The following is a 27,960-nucleotide window of genomic DNA, read 5'->3' on the forward strand; positions in this document are numbered from 1 at the left end:
CCGGTAACAGAACAGGGTAGAACAGAGAATCAGTGAACTGATACACAAAGAGGGTTATCAAAGCTTGAACCAAAACTTATCCAACAGGGTCAGATGAAATTTATAAGTTCATTTTTTATTGTAATCACTTTGTAATGTTGCGTAAGTCAGTGAGACTTATGTTTGAGCAGTGAGATCTAGGCAGTTGGCCTAATCGTATGTGCAATCCCCTCTATGTAATATTTGTATACCTTGATCAAGTATATAGATATTGTGGGTATCATCTCTACTGTGGTTTTACCCTTTACAAGGTTTTCCACATATAAATACTGGTGTTATGGTTGTGCTTCTTTATGTGTTATTTTTTTTATGCACTTTAATTTTATTTACTGTTAATGGGTTCATAAGCAATAAGTTCAGAATTAGTTTTACCGATAGAACACTAATTCCCCCCCCCCCCCCTCTTAGTTTTCTTGGATTCCAACAACTAGTGCTTGTGTGGTATCTGATAATCAGAGGAATCATGATGACATCATCAAAAAGAAAATTTTAAGTAGCAAAATCCTAATGAAGCATATTTAGTAAGATAAGTATCAATTCTTGAAGTTCATTTCTTTCATATCAGTTAAATTTGCTTGAGATCATCGCGAAGAGTAGAACAATAGTAAAGTAAGCAGTGAAGAGAAATCGTGGAAGGAAAATTGATCATCAGAGAATCTAGTAGCGAAGAATTTTAGATTATGGACAAAGTGCTCCTAGATGAGTTTAGCCCAGAGAAAATCAGAATTGTTGAAGCAAGTTTGAAGGATGATGAATTGTAGAGGGTCAAAGAGTTAGAAGGCAAAGGTCTAAATCTATGGACTTAATTCTCATGGTTTGACAATGTAGAGTTAATCAGATTAATCCTAATCCCTATGCAAGATAATTGCATCATGTTGGATAAACCCTATCCAATTATGAAGGAAATCATTTCTAAGATCACCAACTTGTGTGACATTGGAGAAGTTTCAGTAAATAAATAAATTTTGAACAGGGAAGTGGAAGCCCTAACCAATGTGAAGGATGATTAGTGAGCTCTTATCATCAATACGATCATCAACCCTGTAATAAGGTATATTTCATATGGCATCTCTTACAAAGTCTATTTCAAAAATAGGGAAGGAGCCACATTGGCAATTACAGTGTATATGGCATATAAGTTTGTGGTGGAGTGTTAGGTCCCAGAGACAACTAAGAGGGGGGGGGGGGGGCAGGGGTGAATTAGTTGTCCAATAAATTCAACCAAAATTAACTTAACCAAAACTTAATGCTTAATACTGGTAAACCAAACTTTATGCTGGTAGATAGTCTTAACAATTAATTGTAATACCAGTAAAGATTAATGCATGAAACAGAAACACAATAACATCCACAACACATAACAAAAATGTTTGTACATGAAAACCCTGTAAGGGGAAAAACCATGGTGGGAAGCCATACCCACAATCAAATGATACTACTATAGATAGTATGTGTGTACAATATGGATTTTGCACATGCAGAAAGGCTAGCTGCCTAGAGCTCACTGCTCAATCACAAAATGAGAGTCACACTGACTACAATTGGATGGTTAAATCCAATGATAATACACTACATAAAATAGCATCTTCATATGTTGGATTCAGTACTAGTTTAGTTCTGATTGCCTTCACAAGATCCTTCCTTCAACCTTCAAATGATGTCTGCGTGTATAGCTCTACTTATTTTTGCATATACCTTATTGCAATCCTTTTTGCATTCACACACTAATCTCACAAATGAGATCTTACATTTATACCATAACCTAAGACCAATTGAATAGGTCGACTCACTAAAAGATATTACAATAAAATCAATTACAAGTAAATCAATATCCGATGCATGATGTCGGCTCAATGCATTTACAATAATCATAAATCATCTCCATAATGTGTCGTGCTGATTTGGAATAGATATGTCTATCGGTGCTTATCTTGGACCTATTTGTTGGTAATATCAAATATGCAAACACAAATAAACATTGAACCAAATCACCAAAACCAAGTGATCGAATAATGTCTTCGACATAACCAAGTAGTTTCCAAGTTATTCCAAGTGCTGGTGAACAATATAATCTATCGATGAACCATATACCAGTGACTGTACATAAGTCTCTAACTTGCTGGTGAACATAACCAAAATCTTCAAGTGCTGATAAGTGTTGACAAGCGATGACAAGTGTTGAAATCAATGACAAAACCATATCAACATATCCAAAATTCCAACAATCTCCCCCTTTGGCATTGATGGCAACACAAGATGGAAAAACCATGAAAGTGCCAAAACAGAAATGCCAAAAACCAAAAACCAACAATCTCCCAAAATATAGATACAGAGAGTAATCAATCTCTCCAATAATTTCTCCTAAAAGTAAAAATCTCTCCCCCTAGGAATAATCTCTCCCAAAATAAAAATATGATGTGTTTTTCCATATCAATCTCTCCCCCTTTGGCATCAAATGCCAAAGTAATACAAAACCTAATACAAAATACCAACTTATTGTGCCAACTACTCCCTCTAAGAAGTAACTCTCCTCATCAAAGCTGGAATAAAAGATTTCTCTGTTAATTTTGTCGGTTGATGACAAAAATCAGCTGTCTAAGTTTCTACCGGTGGGGGTAGGACTCCAAGTTGCTCTCTGAGATACTCAAATGTTTCCTTAGGCAAAGGCTTTGTAAAAATATCTGCAATCTTCTCTTTAGTATTGACATAAACCAATTTCACTTCTTTTGCTTCAACATTCTCCATTAGAAAATTGAATTTGATAGAAATATGTTTAGTCTTAGAGTGAAATACTGGGTTCTTTGATATATCAATTGCTGCCATATTATCATAGTAGATAGTTATAGGTTCCTTGCATTTTACCTTTATGTCCTTCAACATTTGCTTGATCCATAATACCTGTGTACAATTAGTTACTGCTGCAACATATTCTGATTTTGTTGTTGATAGACTTGTACAACTTTGTTTCTTTCTCAACCATGAAATTAGTCTGCTGCCATGAAAAAATGCTCTGCCAATGGTGCTTTTTCTGTCATCCACATCTCCTACCCAATTAGCATCTATCTATGCACATAAGTCAAAATTTTCATCTCTAGGATACCATAAACCAAGATTTGTAGTGCCTTGTAGGTACCAAAAAATCCTTTCCACTGTCAATTCATGATCTTCTTTAGGATTACTCTGAAATCTTGAAACAATACATACTGCATTCATAATATCAGGTCTTGTTTGTGTCAAATATAGTAAACCTCCTATCATAGATTTGTATCTAGTTAGATTAACAGGTGTAAATTCATCCTTCAAAGATAATTTATCAGTTGTAGTCATAGGTGTGCTTACCAGTTTACAGTTTTCCATGCCAAATTTCTTTAGTGATTTCTTCAAGTACTTAGATTGACATAGGAATATACCTTTATCAGTCTATAAAATCTGCAATCCTAAAAAGAATTTTGTCTCTCCAACCATAGACATTTCAAATTCTTGCTGCATTTTGTTAGAAAAATATTTACACAAACCATCTTCTCCTCCAAAGATTATATCATCAACAAAAACTTCAATAATCAAGATGTCATCATTAGTCACTGTGTACTATAGATTGTTGTCAACATTACCTTTACTATAACCAAGCTTCAAAACATATTTGTCCAATCTAGCATACCAAGCTCTAGGAGCTTGTTTCAATCCATATAAAGCTTTCCTTAACTTGCAAACCATGTCTTTATTATCTGTCAAATAAAATCCATTAGGTTGTTTGATATAAACTTCTTCAAGATCTCCATTAAGAAATGCACATTTAACATCCATTTGATATACTTTATAGTTCTTGTGTGTTGCAAAAGCCAATAAAAGTCTGATTGCCTCAATTCTAGCTACCAGTGCAAAGGTTTCATTGTAATCAATTCCTTCTATCTGTGAATATCCCTTACACACTAATCTTGCTTTGTTTCCGATTACCATGCCATCTTCATTAAGTTTATTTCTAAAAACCCATTTAGTTCCAATTACATTTTTGTCTTTAGGTCAGGGAACTAATGACCAAGTGTTATTCCTTTCATTTTGTTCCAAGTCATCTTCCATAGCTCTAATCCAATATTTATCTTCACATGCCTCATTAATTGATGTAGGTTCAATTTGAGAAATAAGACATACCTCCTCATTTTCCAATATTCCTCTAGTCATAACTCCTTGAAATTTGTTTCCAATTATCTGATCTTCAGAATGATTCAATCTTACATACCGGGGTGTTTCTACTTGTTGTTGTTCTTCAGTGACTGTTGAATCTTTAGATGATGTCGGTGTAACTGGATCACCATTCTGTACCGGTGTATTCTCAGTAGGTTCATTTGTGATTATCTCTGTTGCCAGTTTAGAGTCTGTGTACCTTGAACTTCCTCTAAACTGTTCATCAATCTTCACATTTGCACTCTCAACAATTTTCTGCAATCTATTGTTCAAACATCTATATTCCTTGCTCTTAGATGAATAACCAAGAAATATTCTTTCATTAATTCTAGAATCAAATTTGCCAATATACTCATCTCTTCAAAATATAGCATTTACTTCCAAATATTCTGAAATATTTAAGAGTAAGAGCAATACCAAACCATAGTTCATGTGGGGTCTTACCAGTTTCACCTCTAATGTGAACTCTGTTGAATGCATAAATAGTTGTATTGACCGCTTCTCTCCAGTATATATGAGGTAGATTTGCTTCAGATGTCATACTTCTGGCTGCATCCAAGATAGTTTTGTTTTTCCTTTCCACAACTCCATTCTACAAGGGTGTCCAGGGTGCTGATAACTGTCTTCTGATCCCATTCACTTCACAAAATGTATTAAATTCCTTAGATGTGAATTCACCTCCTTGATCTGATCTCAAAAATTTGATTTTCTTGTCGGTTTCATTTACTACCATCACCTTGAATAGTTTGAATTTACCAAATGCTTCATATTTTTCTCTGAGAAAAGTAACCCAACACATTTTAGAATAGTCATCAATGATTAGCATAAAATACCTATCTCCTTGTATACTTCTAGTTCTTGCTGGACCACATAAATTATGATGAATTAAATCAAGAACATTGTTAGGCTTCTCTGGAATACTCTTGAAAGTTGCTCTAACTTTCTTTCAAAATTGACATTCCTTCCATACTGGATTGTGAGGTTTAACAATCTTAGGTAAATCTCTTACCCCCTTAGTAGTTGTAGCATCCTAAAATTGCAACACTTACAATTTCGACTGCATTTGGGTCTTCACGATGGCGGCGCAACATTGAACCTGAATGGAGACCCCGAAACTTGCTTATAACACCAAAAACTGCATTTTTCTGCACCCTGGCCTAATCCCTCCTTGCACCTTGCTGTCCTGGGAGGTGGGACCATGGCGCCCAACACCCTGGTCCTTCAGGACTAGGGCACCCAGTGCCCTGGTCCCCCAGGACCATGGCGCCCAATGCCCTGGTCCCTGGCCCTATTTTGGGCCCGGTCTCTTTTGGGCATCGGGCCTTTAAGTTTGCAATTTGGGAAATAATGTTTCCTGGTCAGCCTAAGGTCGGAAAAATCAGTCTATCAACCCTAATTGACAAGTATATAGACTACTTTTCCTCTCCTAGAAAGGGAGGAAGAAAAAGAAGCAAGAGCAAGACGCGGAAGCAATATTCAAACATTCAAACATTCAAGCATTCAAGCATTCCTTCAAGCAATTGAGCATTCTAAGTCTCCATTCAAGGCTAAGTGTTGCATTCAAGACAAGGATTCAACCATTGAAGAGGAGATCACATACAACATACAATATACTACATACATCACACCTTCGCATGTAAGAATACAAACATTCTTACAACAAGGTATCAGTACTTGTTTACATTACAAACATTTACATTTACAGCATTCTCATTTCTTGGTTAATTCCAAAACCGGGGCTTGACCTAAAGGCAAACCCCTAATCCCTAACCCCCCAATCATCCTCTCATTTCTGTGTGTAGGTTGCAAGTACGCGGCTGTAATTGAAGATCTGGAATCCTTGTGCAGAGACGAATAGATCCCCCTTCGTTTAACGGATTTTTCGGAGGACTGTGTGCACGCCGGGCGCCATCGTCCTGTCAACTTTCACTCAAATTTGCAGAACAGCACCGTCTCGACATTTTACTACTAATTCCAGGTCCGCAGCTTCATCCCATATCCCTATCTCTATTTATAAGCGAATCTTTCCTACTTTACATGCATTCCTAGTTCAATCTTTCTATCTACATTCTTTACAAAAGAGGGTATCCTTGATGTCTTAACCCTTGAAACTCATTTAGAATCCAATCTTGCATTGCGTGGGATTGGATCTTATGGGTTTCAACCCCTCTTTTGAATGTAAAGTCTCCCCTAAGTGAAAACCATCAACCCTAGTGACTCTCCCTTCTCTCTCCTTGGAGTTGGGGAGGGGAGAATGACTAGGGTTTGATTTTTCCGCTTTACATTTTGGTGAACCCGACGTGAACATCCTCATTCTGATTATTCATGGTTAGATCTGAAAATTTTGCTTTCCTAATTATATTTCCATGTTTGATCTTTTGCAAATTTTAGAGGCTAATTGCATAAAAACCCTAAAATTTTCTTTTTAGTAATTAAGCTTGTGAAATGTTTAATTGTTAATGCTTGTTTCAGATCTACCCTTCTATTGCAAATTGTCAATTCATATTTGTGCTTTAATTCTGAAAATTAAGTGGTTAAATGTCAAAACCCTAATTTTTAAAACCTTCTTGATTCAACCTTTGACTGATAATTTCACTAATCAAAACACCTCCAAATCGGCTGTAACTTTGGATTCCGCAATAAAATCACAATATCTCTCATCCCTGAAAATTTGGAAAAAAGTTGCGAGGACCGTGTGCACCCCGAGCGCCATCGTCCCCGACATTTTTTCCAAAATTTTGGGAGCTAGATCTTACTGCATTTTTCTGCTAAAATCCAGAATTTTGGCTGATTTTATCAATTTTAACACTTTCAAAATTAAAGTCAAAGTTGGTCTAGTGATTGCTTGGATTGAGGCTTCTAATCATTCAAAAATTGTTGAAATTGAAATTCCTATCAAAATTGTGTTTCTTACAGTCCTAAATCTGAAAAGTGTGTTGGCATTCATTCAAAATTTCAGTGCTTTATTCAAATTTTTACAATTTGTGACTTTTGAAATTAAGTGTTTAATTGCAACATCTTTGATTTCCACTTTCAAATTTGAATTTTGCATGAAATCGAGTCAACTTTTAAAATTTCAAAGCCTGCATTGCTTTCAGTATTCCTTCTAAAATCATAAAATTCAAAATTTCAGTTTCCCCCTCTTTTTCAAAATTCAAATTTTACATTTTTCAACAATCTTGGTAGGGTTTAATTTTGAGATTGCAACTTTAATTTGGCCTATCTACAGATCGTAAAATCACTCAATTCTTTCAGATTAGCTTTAAAATCATCATAACTTTCATCCCTGAAAATTTTGAAAAAAGTTGCAAGGACCGTGTGCACTCCGTTCACCACGGTCCCGGACATTTTTTTCAAAATTTTGGGAGATTGTCCTGATTGTATTTAACAGCTTAAATCTAGGAGATTGGCTGGTTTTATTGAAATTTGCTACCTCTAAAATTCAAAATCTTCTATCTCTCTTTAGTGCATGAGTTTTACAACAATAAGCCCTACTTACACTACTCCTGTTAGACGAAGCCTTAGAATTAAGTTCTTCCAAAGTTTAATTACTGAGGAGATGGAACCTAATTTGAATGGCCTTTTTAACGAGGACATGGGTAATTCCTCTAATCCTCTTAATGATGAAGAATCTCTCCATGAGGTTTCTGTAGAACAACTTTCAAAATTGGATAACCAATTTGATGATTTTCGACAATGGATGTCTCAAGAATACCCTGATAGTGAAGCTCTTTCATTAATTGAGGGTCTAAAATGTATGGTTCAAAGTGATAAGAATGGAATTGATATTTTGCATGGTATTGCACACATTGTGGATTCGAATGTGATGCCTATGAAGAGTTGTGCCGAAACCTTAGGTTATACACAACCTCCTACTCAAGTTAATCATTCTATTCCTTTGACAACTCCTATTGCTAGTATACCTACTTTTACATCAAACATAATGACTACTTCAATACAAGACATTCCTCCTATGATCACCAGTCATGGGGGCAAACCCTCTTCTTCAATCAACCCTCTTCCTTCATTCAATCCGACTTCTTCATTCATTCCTTCAATGAGTGTCCCTATTTCATCTCCACAAATGAACATGACACAAGGGGGCAATTCATTTAACCGTTCCATTCCTCCTTGTAGTGTTCCTCCTTTCCAATCATCTCCTATGACTAACTATCATAGTGTCCCACCACCTTACTCTCTACCTTCTTTCAATAACATAATACCTCCATCACAATCTAACACATCTAATATGAGCTCTTCGACTGAAGCGACCATTAACAATCTTGCACAAACTGTCTCTTCTTTGCAGCAACAAATTGCCTCTATGAATCAATCTAAGTTTAGTGTGCCCACATTTGATGTTGCGAGCCCACTTTCTCTTGACATTGTTCGAGCTATCCCCCCTAAACATGTTGAAATTCTGCATCTGGAGCTTTATAATGGTAAGGCTGATCCTTTAACACATGTTAAGACCTTTCAAACAATATGTACTGATTTTGCTTATGACCAAAGGTTGCTTGCAAAACTGTTTACTAGAACATTAAGAGATAAAGCCCTACAATGGTATTGCTCATTGCCTTCTTATTCTATTACTTCTTTTGAACAACTTGCAAATGCTTTTATTCAACAATTTCAAAACAATATAAGTCCTAAAGTTACTTTGATTGATTTAATGCATTGTAAACAAGGTGTTAAAGAAAAAGTGACTGATTTCATTGGTAGATATAAAAATTTGTATGCTCAAATTTTCTTTCCAGTACCTGACAATGATATTCAAAGAATCTTTATTTCTAATTTACAAAAGGATATTAGAGAAAAACTTCTGTTTTCTGAGTTTACTTCTTTCCAACAGTTGTGTGCAACTCTTCACAATTATCAACTGACTGTGAGTCAAATGGAACAAGCAAATCCTATGGCTCTGAGTGATAAGGGTGATAGTAGTCAACAACCATTTGGGAAGTTTAAACCGAACAGAGAGTCAATTAAATTCAATGAAAACATCATCAACAACAATGTGAATGCGGCATCAGCTGTGCCTCCTATTTCTAAGTTTTTCAAGAAAGAAAGAAAGTTTACTCCTTTGAATGAATCATTGCATAGTATTATGAATAAGTTATTGGAACAAAATGTGCTTACTCTTCCTCCTATAAGGAAAATAGATCCTACAAAGATTAATTCACCCTATTTTGATAACAAATCTTTTTGTCAATTTCATCGTCAACCGGGGTATGATACTGAAAAATGTTTTGCTTTAAAGGGTAAAATTCAAGATTTGATTGATAATAATACTATCTCTGTTTCTGGTGTGAATGATAAAGGCAACACATTTGTAGCTCCTCCTAACCAAAATCTTCAGATTTTTACTGATCCATTACCTTCTCATACCTCTAATGCGATTGATACTAATGATTCATCTGTCTCACCTAATGATCTTGTGTCTATGGCTCCGAATGTGATTAACTTTGTAGAGCAGCAGAAAATCCCTAAAGAACCTTCCATCACCTTTGATTCTAGTGAAACTAAAAGGGCACCTGATGGTCCTTTATATATAGTTGCAAAAGTCAAGAATACACCTTGCCGTGGAGTGCTTATTGATCCTTCTTGTATGGTTAATATCATTACTGAAGAATTTCTTTTTACTTTGCAATTGAATCAAGTGATCTATGACGAAACAAATGTGGTTGTGAAATTATTTGATGCATTTTCTTCTCCTGCAATTGGTTCTATTACATTACCTATTGAGGTCCATAACAAATCCCTTGATGTGGACTTTGCTATTATTCCATCATCCGAACAATTTCGTGTGAAGCTAGGCTATCCTTGGTTATCTTCCATGAAAGCTATCGCTTCTCCTATTCACAAGTGTTTGAAATTTCCCCATAATGGTGAAGTTGTTACTATCAATCATAGTCTCTTTAAACCAGCTGAAAGAACTTCTAGCGTTCCTATTGATTACTTTTGGCCTAAACAATTCCAATCTCTTCCTCCGTGAAGTGATCATCTTTTCAGATCTTATCAAAAGTGGAAGAAAGATATGATTCTATCTCTAAGCGAACCTAGAACACACAAACTTGACATTCCTATCATTCTTGAGAATGAAGTTCTTCCTTTGAAAGATAAAGCTAATGTCTTTCCTCAAGAAGATTCCCAACCCATTCCTATGAATGTGACTATGCCTATATCTAATAAACTTCCTAAAAGTAGACCTATACCTCCTCGTCATAATGGACTTGGTCTCCTTCCTAAACCAAATATTCCTCCCTTATATGGAGCAGTTCCTCCTCCTTCCTCTTATGGAGAGAAGAGACCTTCCTCTTCTCCTATTATTCAACCTAAGAGACCACAACCTAAACACCCAAGTGATAAGGATGAGAATATTCCTCCTCCTCAATCTTCTCAACTTCCTACTAAGACTAGACGAAATCATTCTGCACGTGAATGCCGACGAAAGCATCATCTTAGAGCTCAGGCAGCTGCTTCTCAAACTTTGCAATCCCCAAAAACACCTTCAGCCAATATTATTCCATTTTCTCCTCAGCCGACGATTGAGCCGAAATCTCCTAAACATAAGATGCATGATGGTCTTGATCCTGTGCGAGTTAAAGATCCTATTTTTATAAATCTTGATGATGATATAGATGAAAATGTTATTCATGATGAAAATGTTACTCCTGTTCATTCTGATAGTGAATATGAATATGTTGATGTTAATAACCATTTATCTAACAAATTTCTAAAGCACTTATCCTACCTCCTAGACAATAACAACGTGGCTCGGAACATGAACATAGCCCTTGTTTGGATCTTTTGATAGCTCCATCTACTGTGTTCGATGTTCCTCCTCTAGCATGTTTCCTACCTTCCTGAAATATTGATCAGCAAGATCGGGGGGTAGATGACGTGCTAGACTAGTTCATTAGCATAGCAGACTCTCTCCTCCTCTCTTGATCTCTTTTGTTACTTCTTCTATGTGTTATTCTCATTCTTCTATTTGTTGTCCCTAGTGTTGTCTACTTGAGGACGATGCAAAGAATTGAGATCTCTTGGTCTCTCTCATGTTGACTCAAAAGACACATGTGTTCCCTTCTTCTAGGTGACCTTCCTTGATTGGGGAATGAAGAACAATTATGCATACATACATATGATATACATGAATTATCGTACAACATACTGACCCAGAGGAAAGCAAAGTCACCTTGTGCTTTGTGTTTTGTGTCTATTATCCTTGGGCTTATCTCACACTTGGGGGCTAAATCCTTGTGATAACATGCTCCTTTTTCATTTTCTTATATGTATCACTACCTTAAAGAAATCACCCCCAATGAGGCATGTGTGATCGCTTTAACGTAGGGGGGCATACATCCCGTTCATATCTTTTCAAGATACTTGAAAATTTCTTGACAAATTTAGCTTTGCCTTGAAAATTTTTGATATCTTTCTTGCATGACTCATAGTGAGGGAACCTTACTACTGACAGTGATGGTTCTCCCTCGTGATCTTCCCTTTTACTTTGTCAATTGAAGTCGTAAGATCCTTAGTCCACTAGGGGCTTGGTGTATCTTGCCTCCTTGACGTGGTGAAAGTCTTTCAATGTTGTTCCCTTGTACTTTACCAGAAGTATGAGTGTACGCTTATACTCCTGCTAAAGTGGGGGCTAAATGTAGCATCCTAAAATTGTGACACTTGTAATTTCGACTGCATTTGGGTCTTCACGATGGCGGGGCAATGTTGAACCTGAATGGAGACCCCGAAACTTGCTTATAACACCAAAAACTGCATTTTTCTGCACCCTGGCCTGATCCCTCCTGGCACCTTGTTGTCCCGGGAGGTGGGACCATGGTGCCCAATGCCCTGGTCCTTCAGGACTAGGGTGCCCAACGCCCTAGTCCCCCAGGACCATGGCGCCTAGCGCCCTGGTCCTTGGCCCTATTTTGGGCCCGGTCTCTTTTGGGCATCGGGTCTTTAAGTTTGCAATTTGGGAAATAATGTTTCCTGGTCGGCCTAAGGTCAGAAAAATCAGTCTATCAACCCTAATTGACAAGTATATAAACTACTTTTCCTCTCCTAGAAAGGGAGGAAGAAAAAGAAGCAAGAGCAAGACGCGGAAGCAATATTCAAACATTCAAACATTCAAGCATTCAAGCATTCCTTCAAGCAATTGAGCATTCTAAGTCTCCATTCAAGGCTAAGTGTTGCATTCAAGACAAGGATTCAACCATTGAAGAGGAGATCACATACAACATACAACATACTACATACATCACACCTTCGCATGTAAGAATACAAACATTCTTACAACAAGGTATCAGTACTTGTTTACATTACAAACATTTACATTTACAGCATTCTCATTTCTTGGTTAATTCCAAAACCGGGGTTTGACCTAAAGGCAAACCCCTCATCCCTAAGCCCCCAATCGTCCTCTCTTTTCTATGTGTAGGTTGTAGGTACGCGGCTGTAATTGAAGATCTGGAATCCTTGTGCAGAGACGAACAGATCCCCCTTCGTTTAACGGATTTTTCGGAGGACCGTGTGCACGCCGGGAGCCATCGTCCCGTCAACTTTCGCTCAAATTTGCAGAACAGCACCGTCTCAACATTTTACTGCTAATTCCAGGTCTGCAGCTTCATCCCATATCCCTATCTCTATTTATAAGCGAATCTTTCCTACTTTACATGCATTCCTAGTTCAATCTTTCTATCTACATTCTTTACAAAAGAGGGTATCCTTGATGTCTTAACCCTTGAAACTCATTTAGAATCCAATCTTGCATTATGTGGGATTGGATCTTGTGGGTTTCAACCCCTCTTTTGAATGTAAAGTCTCCCCTAAGTGAAAACCATCAACCCTAGTGACTCTCCCTTCTCTCTCCTTGGAGTTGGGGAGGGGAGAACGACTAGGGTTCGATTTTTTCGCTTTACAGTAGTAACGATTTTCAAAATGCAATCAAAATTTACATGACAAAGTCTCTTATGCCATAGCCAACTTTCATCAATATGTGCAATCAAACATGCTTTCTCAGTGTTGTTCAAATGAAAGATATTACCTCCAGTCTGATTACCGGTTGCAATTTCCAAACTAGTTCTATTTAAGATTTTGCATTTACCATTCTTGAATTGTAACTGAAATCCTTTCTCAACTAATTAACCAACACTCAAAAGATTATACTTCAAACCTTCAACATAGTAAACATTATCAGTATTGTGCTTACCATCAAAAAATATAGTGCCTTTTCCTTTGATCAAACAAGCTTTATAATCTCCAAATCTTACTAGACCTCCATTGTAATTCTGAAAGGTTAAGAATTTACTCTTATCACCAGTCATATGATGTGAACATCCTGAATCAATAATCCATTCATCCTTATCTTCAACTTTAGCTACCAGGGCCTGCTGTACCGGTTGAACAGTAGGTGTTGGGTGATCTTCTGTTATAGCAACAAAAACTCATCCATTGTCTGTCGGATCCTCATCAGAATCATCAGTAGCATAATAACAAGATTTGTCTCTATTCTTCTTAAACTTGTATTTCTGATAGTCAAGGCTAGGCTTATATGATCTTTTAGCTTCTTCTCTTAATCTTGCATGTCTATCAGGGCATCTAGAAGCCATATGACCTATCTTATTATAGTTAAAACATTTAAAGGGTGTTTTACCTTCATACTTACTTCCAATTGGACCTTTAGGCATTTTCCTTGCAAATAGTGCTTCAAGTTCTTCAAGTTTTTCATTTTCTCTCTTGTTTTCTTCGATTTCTCTAGCATAGAAGGCTTTCCAATCAGATTTATCAGATGATGATGATGTTGCAGTTGATGATGATGCCTTGAAAGCTAGATCTGACTTGATAGTAGTAACAGGACCAAATTCCTCAAGCTCAAAAGCTGAAAGTTTTCCAACCAAGGTGTCTCTAGATACTGATGCATTAGGCATTGTTCTCAATTCATTTATAGCAGTAACTTTCATTTTATATACCAGTGGCAAAGCTCTTAAAACTTTAGAAACAATCTCATCTTCACTTAAGGTTCCTCCACAACATTGTATACCCAAAACAATTTCATTTACTCTTTCCATAAGAGCAAAAATTCGTTCTTCTTCTTCCATTTTCAGATTTTCATACTTGACTTGGAAGCATTCAAGTTTTGCAATTTTGACTGTGGAATCTCCTTCATTCAATGTTTCCAGTAGATCTATCTAACAATCCCATGACTTGTTGATCTAACAATGCACTCAAAAGTGCTTCTCTTGCTTTGCAATCATTTTCCTCATCTTTAGCCAGGTGGAATAGGTTGACCTTGAGTAGGAGCAATAGAGCCATTCTTTGTAACATCTCATATGTCCTTTCTAATGCAATTCAAATGTATCTCCATCCTGATCTTCCATATGCCATAGTTAGTTCCATCAAGTTTCGGACTATCCTTCCTGAAATAGTTAGAAGACATTGGATCTCCTCAAGTTGTTAAACTTCTGCAAGAAGAGGACTAGGCTTTGATACCAATTGTTAGGTCCCGGAGACAACTGAGAGGGGGGGGGTAATCAGTTTTCCAATAAATTCAACCAAAATTAACTTAACCAAAACTTAATGCTTAATACCGGTAAACCAAACTTTATGCTGGTAGACAATCTTAACAGTTAATTGTAATACCAGTAAAGATTAATGCATGAAACAGAAAGACAATATCATCCACAACACATAACACAAATTTTTGTATGTGGAAACCCTTTAAGGAAAAAAACCATGGTGGGAAGCCTTACCCACAATAAAATGTTACTACTGCAGATATTATGTGTGTACAATATGGATTCTACACATGCAAAAAGGCTAGTTGCCTAGAGCTCACTGCTCAATCACAAAATGAGAGTCACATTGACTATAATTGGATGGTTAAATCCAATGATAATGTACTGCATAAAATGGCATCTTCATATGCTAAATTCAATACCGGTTTAGTTTTGATTGCCTTCACAAGATCCTTCCTTCAACCTTCAAATGATGACTGCATGTATAGCTCTGCTTATTTTCACATATACCTTATTGCAATCCTTTTTGCATTCACACACTAATCTCACAAATGAGATCTTACATTTATACCATAACCTAAGACCAATTGAATAGGTTGGCTCACTAAAAGATATTACAATAAAATCAATTACAAGTAAATCAACATCCGATGCATGATGTCAACTCAATGCATTTACAATAATAATAAATCATCTCCATAACGTGTCATGCTTATCTAGAATAGATATGTCTATTGGTGCTTATCCTGGACCTATTTGTCGGTAACAACAAATATGCAAACCTAAATAAACATTTAACCAAATCGCCAAAACCAAGTGATCAAATAATGTCTTCGACATAACCAAGTAGTCTCCAAGTTATTCCAAGTGTCGATGAACAATATAATCTATTGATGAACCAAATACCGGTGATTGTGCATAAGTCTCTGACTTGTTGGTGAACATAACCAAAATCTATAAGTGTTGATAAGTGTTGACAAGCGATGACAAGTGTTGACATCAATGACAAAACCATATCAACATATCCAAAATGCCAACATGGAGAACAAATCATTTGACTTGTGTGAATTACTAAGAGAATTATTGTTAGAAAATATCAAGATGTCAAAAGAGAAGAATAATGCTTTCCGGTATGGATCATTTCTTGTATGTTTAGTCATGTATTGTTTAAAATCCCTTCTGGAAAAAGACAATGTTATTTGGGAATCTGGTGTGCTGATTGCAAGACAAATATTTAGATATCCAAATAGTTTGAATAACAAAGAGGAGATTTGAAATAATTATTTTAAATCATTTGTGGATATGTGGAGAGTTGGCCCAATTTCTATTTCTTTCTCTTCCGATTCTAGAGAATCTTCTTCCAAAAAGAAGAAAAGGAGACAGTCTATTCCTATTGATGTTTCAAAGTCAAAGAAAAGAAATATACAAGATGTGGTGATAATTGATGATCTGGAATCCCCTATAACCAGAGGAGTTTTAGAAATGAATGAGCATGAAGCTGGAGACTTGGATGATGATTCTAATTTGTTAAAGTTGATTGTTAGTGCAAATGGAATTTAGAAGATTGGTGTGAAATGACTGACCTTGGTCCAATCAAATAGAATTGAGAGCATTTTGATGAAGCACCTGATCTAAAACAACATTAGTCTAGAAGATGTCAACAATCTGCTTCCAAAATCATTGACAAAGATCCTGAAAGAAAGAATGTCTAAGCAATCAACTGAAGAAAAAGGCTTAGATATGCAAAGACTAATGAATGAATGTGCTATTTCTCAAAAGAACTTATCAAATTGCATAAAGGAATTGAAATATTGTGTTCATGGTGCTAGTAGAATCTATAGATGTTGTATCCCTTGGCCGACAACAACTGTGAAGCACAAAGGTAGAATTGATGCTATTGAAGCCGAATTGGCGAGTCTAGATAAATCTTTTGATTTTCTGAATGATAAGGATGTTGAGAAGAGGAAAATAATTAATTCTCTTAAGGCTGAGCTTCTTCTATTGCAAAGGCAGAAAGAAGACTTTGTGAGCATATTCTGGAAAGTTAAGGAGATTGTGGAAGCTAAGATAGAAGACTTTTTAGTTTTGCTTGAAAATGCAGTATAGTATGAGAAAAATCCAATTGCTCTAGATAGTTTTTAAAATTTTGTTGATTTGTTGGTTGAGTGTAGAAGCCTTTTAGTGAGTATCAGACTAACTATACATTCTTGGGAAGTCCTTCTTCTAGAACTGAAGGAAAAGTACAACCTTATATTTCCAAAAAAGAGCAGCTAAAGGTTTCCTTGTGAAAGATGCACATTTTTGGTTGTACATGTATGTTCTTTCTCTTCTTTATTTTTTTATTTTTTTCATCATTGGTATTATTTATCTTTGATGTCAAAAAGGGGGAGAAGGGAAAAAGGAATATGGTTTTGAGGATTTGCATGAGCAAGGAGGAGTTGGCACAGTCATGTTTTGAATATATTTTACCATCAATGACAAAGGGGATATTATTAGACTTGTGTGAATAATGTTATCATTGATGTCAAACCAATCATCTAGTTCTATACTAGACAATGTATCCAGGCCCAGATATCAACCCAAATGTTATGGATGTTATGCAAAAGGTTGCAATTATTGTTTGACACAATGGATCACTGAGAGGGGGGTCAATTAGTCATTTAAACAATTTTTCCTTAATCATAGCTATACCGATTCAATATGAAATATACAAGATGCAGAAAAGTTACCAAAGAAATGCAAACAATGTGTAGGATAAATAACTAAAGGATTAATACTTCACACACATGAAGATGCAACACATAACACCAGATGTACGAGGAAAACCCAATGTGGGAAAAACCTCGGTGAGAATAGTTGTTGGAGATATTCTGCTCCAATCCAGCCTCACAATGAAAAGATATGATTACAAATTTTAGGGGATCAACCCAAGGAGCACCAACCCCTAATTTATGAACACCAAATCAAAGGGGCACCAACCCCTACACAATTTATAGGCTACAACCCTACACTAAGCACCTACTTAGTGAAAGTAATATGAAAAATTAGATGTACAAATGAGATCCTTGCTGCAAATGAAGTTTTGCAACCCTTCAAAGCTCTGCACTACTAGTTTCTATCTTACTGGTTTGAATCAGCTCAACACACATTGTAACTTAGCCTTTCTATTGGTTCTAACTCTGCTTAATCTTCTCTCCCTCTGTTATGCTGAATTCAAATCACACTTGGTCACTCTCTATCAAGTATTGCTTCTTTTAGTTTGTCACCTATGAATTCTATGCTCACTCTATTAGTTTGTTCCTTACATCGGTTTACCCTGCTTCTCCTTACCAGTACAATCTTCACCCACAAACACTACAAGTGTTTTTCTCTTTGACTCTCAGACAACAATTTCATACTCTCCTTTACTCTTCAAAAGCAACACCATCTGTCTTAGGTCACTATATATATTTAAACTAAAGCTTTCTCACCAAAAACTAAATCAAATAGGGGTAGGCTAGGGTTTCCTTCTACCAACCAAATCTGCATCCAATCTTGTCTAATCCACCTTGGATCACACACCTACATTGGAGGAATAAGCCATCACATTTTATCTGTCCAGGGTATGTTTGCCAAAAATAGCAAACCCGACCATGATTTCCAGCCTTGAAATCTATTGACTCATTTATGACCTAGCCGTTTCCTTCTTGAGGTCCTCTTGCAATCTGATTTTCTTGCTTCGATCTAGGTGCCAAAAACTCCCTAATTTTTCTCTATCGTTCATTCTTCCTCAAGACACATCAATCTATTATCGACCCATGATTTGTGGCTATTTCATTTAATGTTGACTAATTACTCCAACAACCATATCGATGGAAACTTCACTAACCTCTGCATGCCTGCCGCCTCAGCTCCTTGTGGCATCACATTGGCATACACTCAGCTCATTGACACAAGGTCAGTTTAAACTTGAACATTCAACAAACTCATACTGGCACAAGCCCTTACCAGTGAAACCTTCTCCTTCTACTAACCGACAACATATACAACACCGCTAGCTCAACTTCACAGCCAATGGTTTGTGATCTCTTTGTCACTCTGCCTCTTTGTCACAAACATTATCACCAACAAATAGCTAGCCTTTATAGCAGTTACAACTTATCATGCCAATACACAACTTCATATCACCTCTTACCAGTGATGTTACTGACAATCTCAATACCTGCTTGTCTACCACACCTTCATACTGGTTTTGTCTTCCACCATATCGGTTGACAAGCCTTCATGTTAATCTTCCTTATGTCGGTTTGACATACCCTATCGGTAGCCTTCAATACTGGTTGAAATAAATGACAACTTAATGCCAACAATCTCCCCCTTTGGCATTGATGTCAACATTTTTTGTTCTTTGTTCTGGTTTCTCTCCCCCTTTGACAACAATGGCAAAAGGAACCTTGGTCTGATACCAATCATTTTGCTGGAGTCTACATCCAGTTAAGACACATTCTCCCCTAGTGTCCATGCTTCATAATTCAAGAGTCATATGATAGTAACAATTGTTGACTCCCTCTGAACCATGCATCCTTCTATACATTTAAGTGCTACCAGATGGTAGGACAACTCCCATCTTGTGTCTCAAGTACTCAAATGGACCCAAAGGAAGTGGCTTGGTAAATATGTTAGCAATCTTCTCACCAGTTGGAACATATTCAACTATGACCTCCTTGTTTGCTACCTTCTCCCTCAAGAAGTGATACTTGATTGCAATGTGTTTTGTTCTTGAGTGAATTACTGGATTCTTGGAGATGTTGATTGCATTTTAGTTATCACATCGGATGGGAATAGGATCTGATATCTCCACCTGTGTGTCCTTTATTCTCTACTTCATCCATAACAATTCTGAATAACATGTAGTATCAACTATATATTCGGCCTCAACAATGGATAATGATACTGAGTCTTACTTCTTGTTATGCCATAATACTAATCGGTTTCCTAAGTAGAAAGTACCACCACTTGTGTTCTTCCAATCATCAATACATCCTGCCCAATCTACATCAGTATAATCCTACAAAGAGAAGTCTCCTTTCTTTGGATACCATAGGCCATAAGTGATAGTTCCTTGTAGATAACTGAAGATTCTTCTGACTGCATTTAGGTGAGACTATTTAGGAGCATCTTGGAATCTTGCTACCATGCAAACAACTTGTACAATATGTGGTCTAGATGTTGTTAAATATAACAAAGTACCAATCATGGACCTATACAGTGTTTTCTCAACTTCTGGTGACTCATCTAGTTTTCTCAACTTACAACCGGTAACCATGGGGGTACTTACCAGTTTGTTGTCCTCCATCTGAAATTTCTTGAGCATGTCTTTTCCATACATGGTTTGGGAGATGAAAATTCCTTTCTCCTACTATGGGATTTGCAAACTAAGAAAATAGGACATCTCACCCAACATGGACATCTCAAATTTTGTCTTCATCTAATCTACAAATTCTTTGCACATGATGTCCTTATCTCCACTGAAGATAATATCATCCACATATACAACCACTATAATCATATGATCTCCATTTACCTTGACATACAAGTTACTATCTGCATTCCCTTTGTAGAATCCTTGCTTCTTCAATTATTTATCCAATCAGTAATACCATGCTCTAGGAGCTTGCTTCAAGCCATACAAGGCTTTCTTCAACCCATCCCATCATGCATTGGGACTCATAGCATTCCTTCAGATTGTAGACATTTCCATCTGTTCTCTTTCCTTCTGCCACAACCTGACCAGTACTCTGCTTTCTTATTTGACAACTAGTAGAGTCAAATGTGAACTTGTATCCTTTTTCACACATCTGAATTACACTAAGTAGTATGCTTCATTCCTTCCACATAGTACACATCATGATCCTTAAGCTTGCCATCAATATTCAATGTACCACAACCTTTAATCTTGATGGAGGATTTGTCACCAAAACAGACAGAACCACCTTTCCAATCATCAAGGTTGATAAACTTTTTCTTGTCTCTAGTCATGTGATTTGAGTAGCCACTATCAACTACCCATAAATTCTTCCTTTCAATGTGTAGAGCAATTTGCACAATCAAGATTGATATTGTCTTGTTCTTCTCTTTCTCTATCCAAATCCATTTCTCTTCTTTCTTCTCCTCTTCTATCATCTTGTGTTCTAGTTTAGTCTCTATCTTCTGATCTGGTATAGTTTTCTTTTGCTCACCAATTGTCAAATTACAATGCCTTGATATGTGACCAAAATTTTGGCACTTATAACATTTTATATTAGCATTGAAAGATGTATCCAAAGCATTCTTGTAGGACATCTGCACAATTCTCCTACACTCATAACTCTTATGACCAAACTCATTGCAATTATAGCAAGTGACATTTGTACCTTGTAAAGAAGCAAATGAGTTTCTACTCTCAAAACTGGGGTTTACATTCATTTTCCTATAGTCTGCCATTCTATGACCAAACTTATTACACTAGTGACAATAACCATGAAAGTTTGGAACATACTAGTTAGATTGTCTTGGTCCTACAAATGACTGCCTCGTTGGGGGTCTTCCTTTCATGCTACTGACTCTGGTGAATCCTTCATGATCAGCTCTTACATTTCTCTTTTTATCTTCATGTTGGTGCATTTAGTATGGTCTCCACTTCAATTATTGTGTATGCCATTTTTTGTGATGGTTCTTAACAACATCTGCATGTCTTCTTACCGGTATCTTTGCTTACCATGAATGTGTTCTTCTCTTCACCTTCATTTGAAGAAGTAAATAGTATCTCCTTACTAGATGTGTCTTTTCTATTTGAACTTTGATCCTCTTCAAATCCTAAGCCACCATTATCCTTAGATTGCTTTTGTTTGCTCAACATCTTGTCTAAGGCTTTGACGTTGCCTTCATATTTACTTCCCACTTTTATTTCTTCCTTGCTTTCTCTACTTCCTTCCAGAGCTTGCCAATTTCTTCTTCTAGGTTCTAATGCTCCTTCTCCTTTTTACTCAAACTGGTGCTAGTGACTTCACAGATCCTCTTGGCTTCTTCCAATTGAATTTTTAGATCTGAAATTTTTTTCTTGGAATCTTCAAGAGATTTCTCCAACATCTCTTGTTCTTCAGCTACAACCTTTTTCGCCTTCTTCATATCTCTTCTTATTTTTTTCAGCTCTTCCTAGGCACTGATGAGCTCTGCTTCAAGATCTACTTCTCCTTCATTCTCTTCCTCTTCTCCTTCCTCAGGTACCAAAACATCTTGGGCCATGAAAAGGGTTCCACTGACATCATCTTCACTGCAACAGTCATCTGAGACACTTTCCTCATCTGTGGTATCATTTTCATGTGTGTAAAGACTGTTCTTCCGATTGCCTCTTCTACCATACCGGTAGACATTTTTATTCATGTCCTTACCCTATGATCTATTACCACTTGATTGATCATCTTCATTCTTATCACCATAGGTACATTTGGCAACAAAATCTCCAATCTTTCCATAGTTAAAACATTTCAGGGGCAACTTGCCTTTGTATTTTCATGAACCCTTCTTGAGTCTTCTGACAAAGTTTGCCATGATATCATCAATGTTTTCTCTGGTTCCATCATGAGCAGACACTTCTTTTCCTTTTCTTGATGTTTTGAATGCAGCTTATTTCTTCTCAACCTCTATACCTACAGTCCTCATTTCATAAGCGGTTAGGGAACCATGCAACTCATCCATTGTAAATACTTTCAGATCTTTTGCTTCTTCTATTGCTGAAACCTTTGTATCATACTTAGGTGTGAGGTCTCTAAGTACTTTCTTCACTACCACCTCATCTTTTATTTCTTCTCCAAACCCTCTAATGGTGTTTGTTGTTTCATCAATCCTTTGGAGAAAGTCAGCAATCTTCTCTTCATCTCTCATCTTCAAACCCTCAAGTTGTTCTCTCAATGTTTGTAACTTGGCTTCCTTGACTTTAGCATCACCTTCAAATATTTTCTGCAACTTATCCCAAGTTGCTTTGGTAGATGAGCAATGCATGACCTTAAAAAACTCATTATCAGATAACCCACTAAGAATAGCATTTTTTGCCTTAGAATTGTTCTCATATTCCTTCTTAGCATCTATATTAGTAGGAGGATTATTAGGGACTATATACCCATTCACAACTGACATCCATACATCACAACCTAGAGAGGAAAAATAGATTTCCATTCTTTTACTCCAAAAGGCATAGTTGACACCATCAAACATAGGGGCTTTTGAGGAGGTTGATTCATTTCTTACCATTGTAAAAACATAATAGGATCTACCCAAGCTAGAGAATGCTTTGACAAAATAGGGTACCTATGCTCTGATACCAATTGTTGGACACAATGGATCACTAAGAAGGGGATGAATCAGTGATTTAAACAATTTTTCCTTAATCAGAGCTATACGGGTTCAATATGAAATACACAAGATGTAGACTAGTTACCAAAGCAATGCAAACAATGTGTGTAGGAGAAATAACTAAAGGATTAATACATCACACACATGAAGATGCAATGCATAACACCAAATTTATGAGGAAAAACCAATATGGGAAAAACCTCTGTGAGAATAGTTGTTGGAGATCTTCTACTCCAATCCAGCCTAACAATGAAAAGATCTGACTACCGATTTTAGGGCACCAACCCAAGGAGCACCAACTCAAAGGGGTACCAACCCCTACACAATTTATAGGCTACAATCTCTTCACTAAGCACCTACTTAGTTAAAGTAATATGTAAACTCAGATATACAAATAAGATCCTTGATGCAAATGAAATTTTGCAACCCTTCAAAGCTCTGCACTACCGGTTTGAACTAGCTCAAGGAACACTACAACTTTGCCTTTCTACTAGTTCTAACTCTTCCTAATCTTCTCTCCCTTTGTTCTTCTGAATTCAAATCACACTTGGTCACTCTCTATCAGGTACTTATTTTAGTTTGTCACCTCTGCATTCTATGCTCACTCTGTCAGTTTGTTCCTTACACCGGTTTACCCTGCTTCTCCTTACCAATACAATCTTCACTCACAAACACTTCAAGTGTTTTTCTCTTCAGCTCTCAGACAACAATTTCACACTCTCATTTACCCTTCAGTAGCAGCACCATCTTTCTTAGGTCACCATATTTAAATTGAAGCTTTCCCGCCAAAAACCAAATGAAACAGGGGGTGGCTAGGGTTTTCTTCTACCCACCAAATATGCATCCAATCTAATCCGATCCACCTTGGATCACACACTTGCATTGGAGGAATAAACCATCATGCATTTTTTATCTATCGAAGGTATGCCAAAAATAGAAAACCTGACCATGATTTTCGGCCTTAAAATCTATTGACTCATTTATGACCCAGCTGTTTCCTTCTCGAGGTCCTCTTGCAATCCAATTTTCTTGCTTCGATCCAAGTGCCAAAAACTCCTTGATTGTCATTCATTCTTCCTTGAGCCACATCAATCTGTTATTGACCCATGATTTGTGGTTCTTTCATTTAATGTCGACTAACTACTCCAGCAACCATGTTGATGGAAACTTTACCAACCTCTGCATCCCTGCCACTTCAGCTCCATGTGGCATCACATTGACATACACTCAGCTCATTGACGCAAGGTTGGTTTAAACTTGAACATTCAACAAACTCATACCAGAACAAGCCCTTATCGGTGAAACCTTGTCCTACTACTAATCGACAATATATACTACACCGCTAGCTCAACTTCACATCTGGTGATTTGTGATCTCTTTGTCACTCTGCCTCTTTGTCACAAACATTATCACAAACAAACAACTAGCCTTTATACCAGTTACAACTTGTCATGCCAGCACACAACTTCATATCACCTCTTACTGATGATGTTACTGATAGTCTCAATACCTGCTTGTCTGCCACACCTTCATACAGGTTTTGTCTTCCACCATACCAGTTGACAAGCCTATTGAACATAGAATACCACTAAGAGGGGGGTGAATCAGTGGTTCCTAATCTTTTTCTTTTTCTGATCTCACTTCAGAATATTAGTTATTCACTTAACCACTAAACAGTCATACAAGTAATACAAGAAGGAAGGCCAAAGAGATCATTCACACAAAAGTAACTCACAACACTAGATTTATGAGGAAAACCCAATATGAGAAAAACCTCAGTGAGAAAAGCTACTAGAGACTACTGCTCCAATCTAGCCTCATAGGTAAAATACTAACTTACAAAGATTTTGGGCACCAACCCAAGGAGCACCAACCCCTGCACCAAGATTCAACTTGGCAATGTATATTGAAATACTATTTGAATACAATTAAGGCTTCTTGTTGCAAATGAATTCTACAACTCTTTGATCAAATAACTCTCTGTTGGTTGACAGTATTTTCTCCTCCACTGAATCTCACACTGTCGATTGTGAGATTTTTGTCTCTCATTCTCTGCCTTAGTTACCTTTCTCTCCCTCTCTCATATAGTCTCTCAACACACTGTGTCACACTTGGATGCTACCTGCTCTGCCACACCTTGCCAGTTAGGCTCAACTGAAATACTATAGTTTTGCCAGTAGAGTCCTCTTACTGGTATGCTCACTCACACACACTGCAACTTTCTTATAACTCTTTCTATGACTAGTAATCCTTCTCCTTTCTCACTGTCTTCTCTCTTCACCTTCTTCATAGCATCATCATGTTCTATCTTGAGATCTCATTTCTTATACAGTGATTTCTTGCTAGAATGTAATTCAAACTTCAGAGCAGTTAGGGTTTCCTCTTTCCAACAAGATCTTCAATTTGATCCAATCCAGCCTGTCTTGGATCGATCACCTATCCTTCAGAGATGCATTTGTACATGGTTTGCATTATCCAATGCATATCTGCTGAAAATAGCAATCTTTGAACAAGATCTCCTTCCTATAAATCTGTCAATGCATAAAGACACTTTAGCTGTTTCTTCCTTCTTTCTTGAGCCACAATCGATCAGATACAATCCCATTATTTGTGGCTCCTTCATTAATAGTGTTTATCTGTTTCATTGACCCTATCGATGAGGCTTCACCAACAACAACATGTTTGCCATCTCTGCTCCACATGGCATCACAATGATCAAGACATGGCCCACCAACACACAGTCGATCTGGCTGACACATACCGGTGCATCCCATTGCTGGTCGAGGTTTCTTCTTCTGTTAACTGGTAAAGCATACTAAACCAGTAGCACATTACCTGAGAGGTTTGTGACAACTTTCACATTCTAAACAATCAGCCAACCTTTGGACCAGTTTGTACTTTGCCTGTAGATCTTTAATCTTTATGCTCACCCTTATGTGATTATCCATCATGTCGATTGACATCAATGACAACTTAGTGACAAAATGCCAACAAAGCCTTCATGATAATCTTCCTTATGTCGGTTTGACATAGCCTACCGGTAGCCTTCAATACCGGTTGACATAAATGACAACTCAATGCCAATAGATATGTATGTACAATCTAGATGTTGTGGTTTTTGGCTAGAAGTTATTATGCAACATGGATAGTTTTCGTTGATTACCTTTTGAGGTCTCATTGAGTTCTCATTGACCCCGATATCCCAATGTTAGGAATTTTGGTTGATCTTGGTATTAGTTATGTGTCCCAGTGTAAGAGATTTGCATCTTTGGTATCTATCAGAAGTATCTCTTCTATTTTTATGATTGTGGTTTCATTGGTACATGTGGAGTCTATATTTTGGAGATATTGAGCATGATCTTGTGGCAATAGGGTTGTTCTCTTGGTCTAGATGACCCTTTCCCTTTTTGGATAATCACGATATGTGCTTTGGTAATTGGAAGTATTTAAAGGAACTGTATAGAAGTATTGTGGAGCTCAATATAAGCTTATTAATAACGTGTTGGGCTTAGTCGACACACTATTTTGTATTTGTGCCCTTCAGTATATGTGTGTGTGTGTGTTCATGAGTGATGAATGTATAGAGAAGTGAATTAATCAAGAGTGAGTGTGTATGATGTGCGGAAGATAGTTGACAAAAAAATAACTAGTGTATGTGAGAGTTGTAGACAGTGAAGGAAATCGGTAGTGCAGTAGTCCTTTACAAGACCTATTGTGGAACAGTATTGAAGAGATCTCTAACCAGATCTTTTGTAAAGTCTAAGGTTTGCAATATGAGCTTAACTTGGAACTAATCCCATGTATTTGGAGATGCAAAATTTCTCAGTTCAACCCTTTCAATTGCAATGAGCATTATGATAGTTAGTCATTTCTATTGTATCTACAGTGAGAAGTCCTATAGTGAGCCATTTGTGTAATCTGGCAATGAGCCACCTGTTTGTAAACACAACTATAACTAGTTATATTTTCGTGAGAGTTAACACTCTCTATGGTCTTTCCCTTTTTGTTTTTTCCACATACAAATTTTGGTGTTCATCTTGTGGTTGTGTTCTTGTTGTTTATTCTCCATTATCTATTTTAATTTTGAGGACAACTTCATTTGGTAAAAAGTTTATTGTTTTATTTATGTGGGAATACTGATTCACCCTCCTCTTACTATTATGTTGCTTTCAACCTGATCAACAATTTAGAGGTAGAGAAAACAACACAATGGCAAAAGTCTCCCGATCTGACTAAGAGAGCCAAAACTAGGTTTTCATATCGAGGCTTTGGGAAATAAATCATGTGAGGTGCAAGTTTTGGTACATCCTAATCTTTTGTGAAACCATACATTTTTGAGAAAATATAATGATATAAGCCTTAAGAAGTCCCATTTGAAGTAATTAATTGAAGAGAGTTAGATCAAACCCTCTTAGATCAAAATCTGTTGGATAGAACCTCTCTACTCTTAAATCATGCCTACAATGGAGTCTCCTTTGTACCTATCAAAATGATAATAAAAAACCACTTCTACATTAACTTTTGGGGGGTCAAGTGGATTCATTTAAAAAAAAAAATTAAATTATGTAAGTCCTTATTATTAGCTTTCTAAATATTATAATTTTAATATATTTAATTTCATTAATATATTTGTGTTTTATTTCTTATGAATGTAATTTTTCCATCGAACATTAAGGACTGTGTTTCACACATGTGGAAAATTTAAAAATAGAGAATTTAAAAATTATAAAAAATATCTTTTCCCTAGGTATTGATATCCTTATTTCAACACAAAAAGAAGTTATTTCAAATGCATACAAAAAAATTATGCATTACAGAATACAACTCTATCCAAATTACAATTACTCTGACT

Source organism: Cryptomeria japonica, chromosome 1 (assembly GCF_030272615.1).
Source record: "Cryptomeria japonica chromosome 1, Sugi_1.0, whole genome shotgun sequence".
NCBI lineage: Eukaryota > Viridiplantae > Streptophyta > Pinopsida > Cupressales > Cupressaceae > Cryptomeria > Cryptomeria japonica.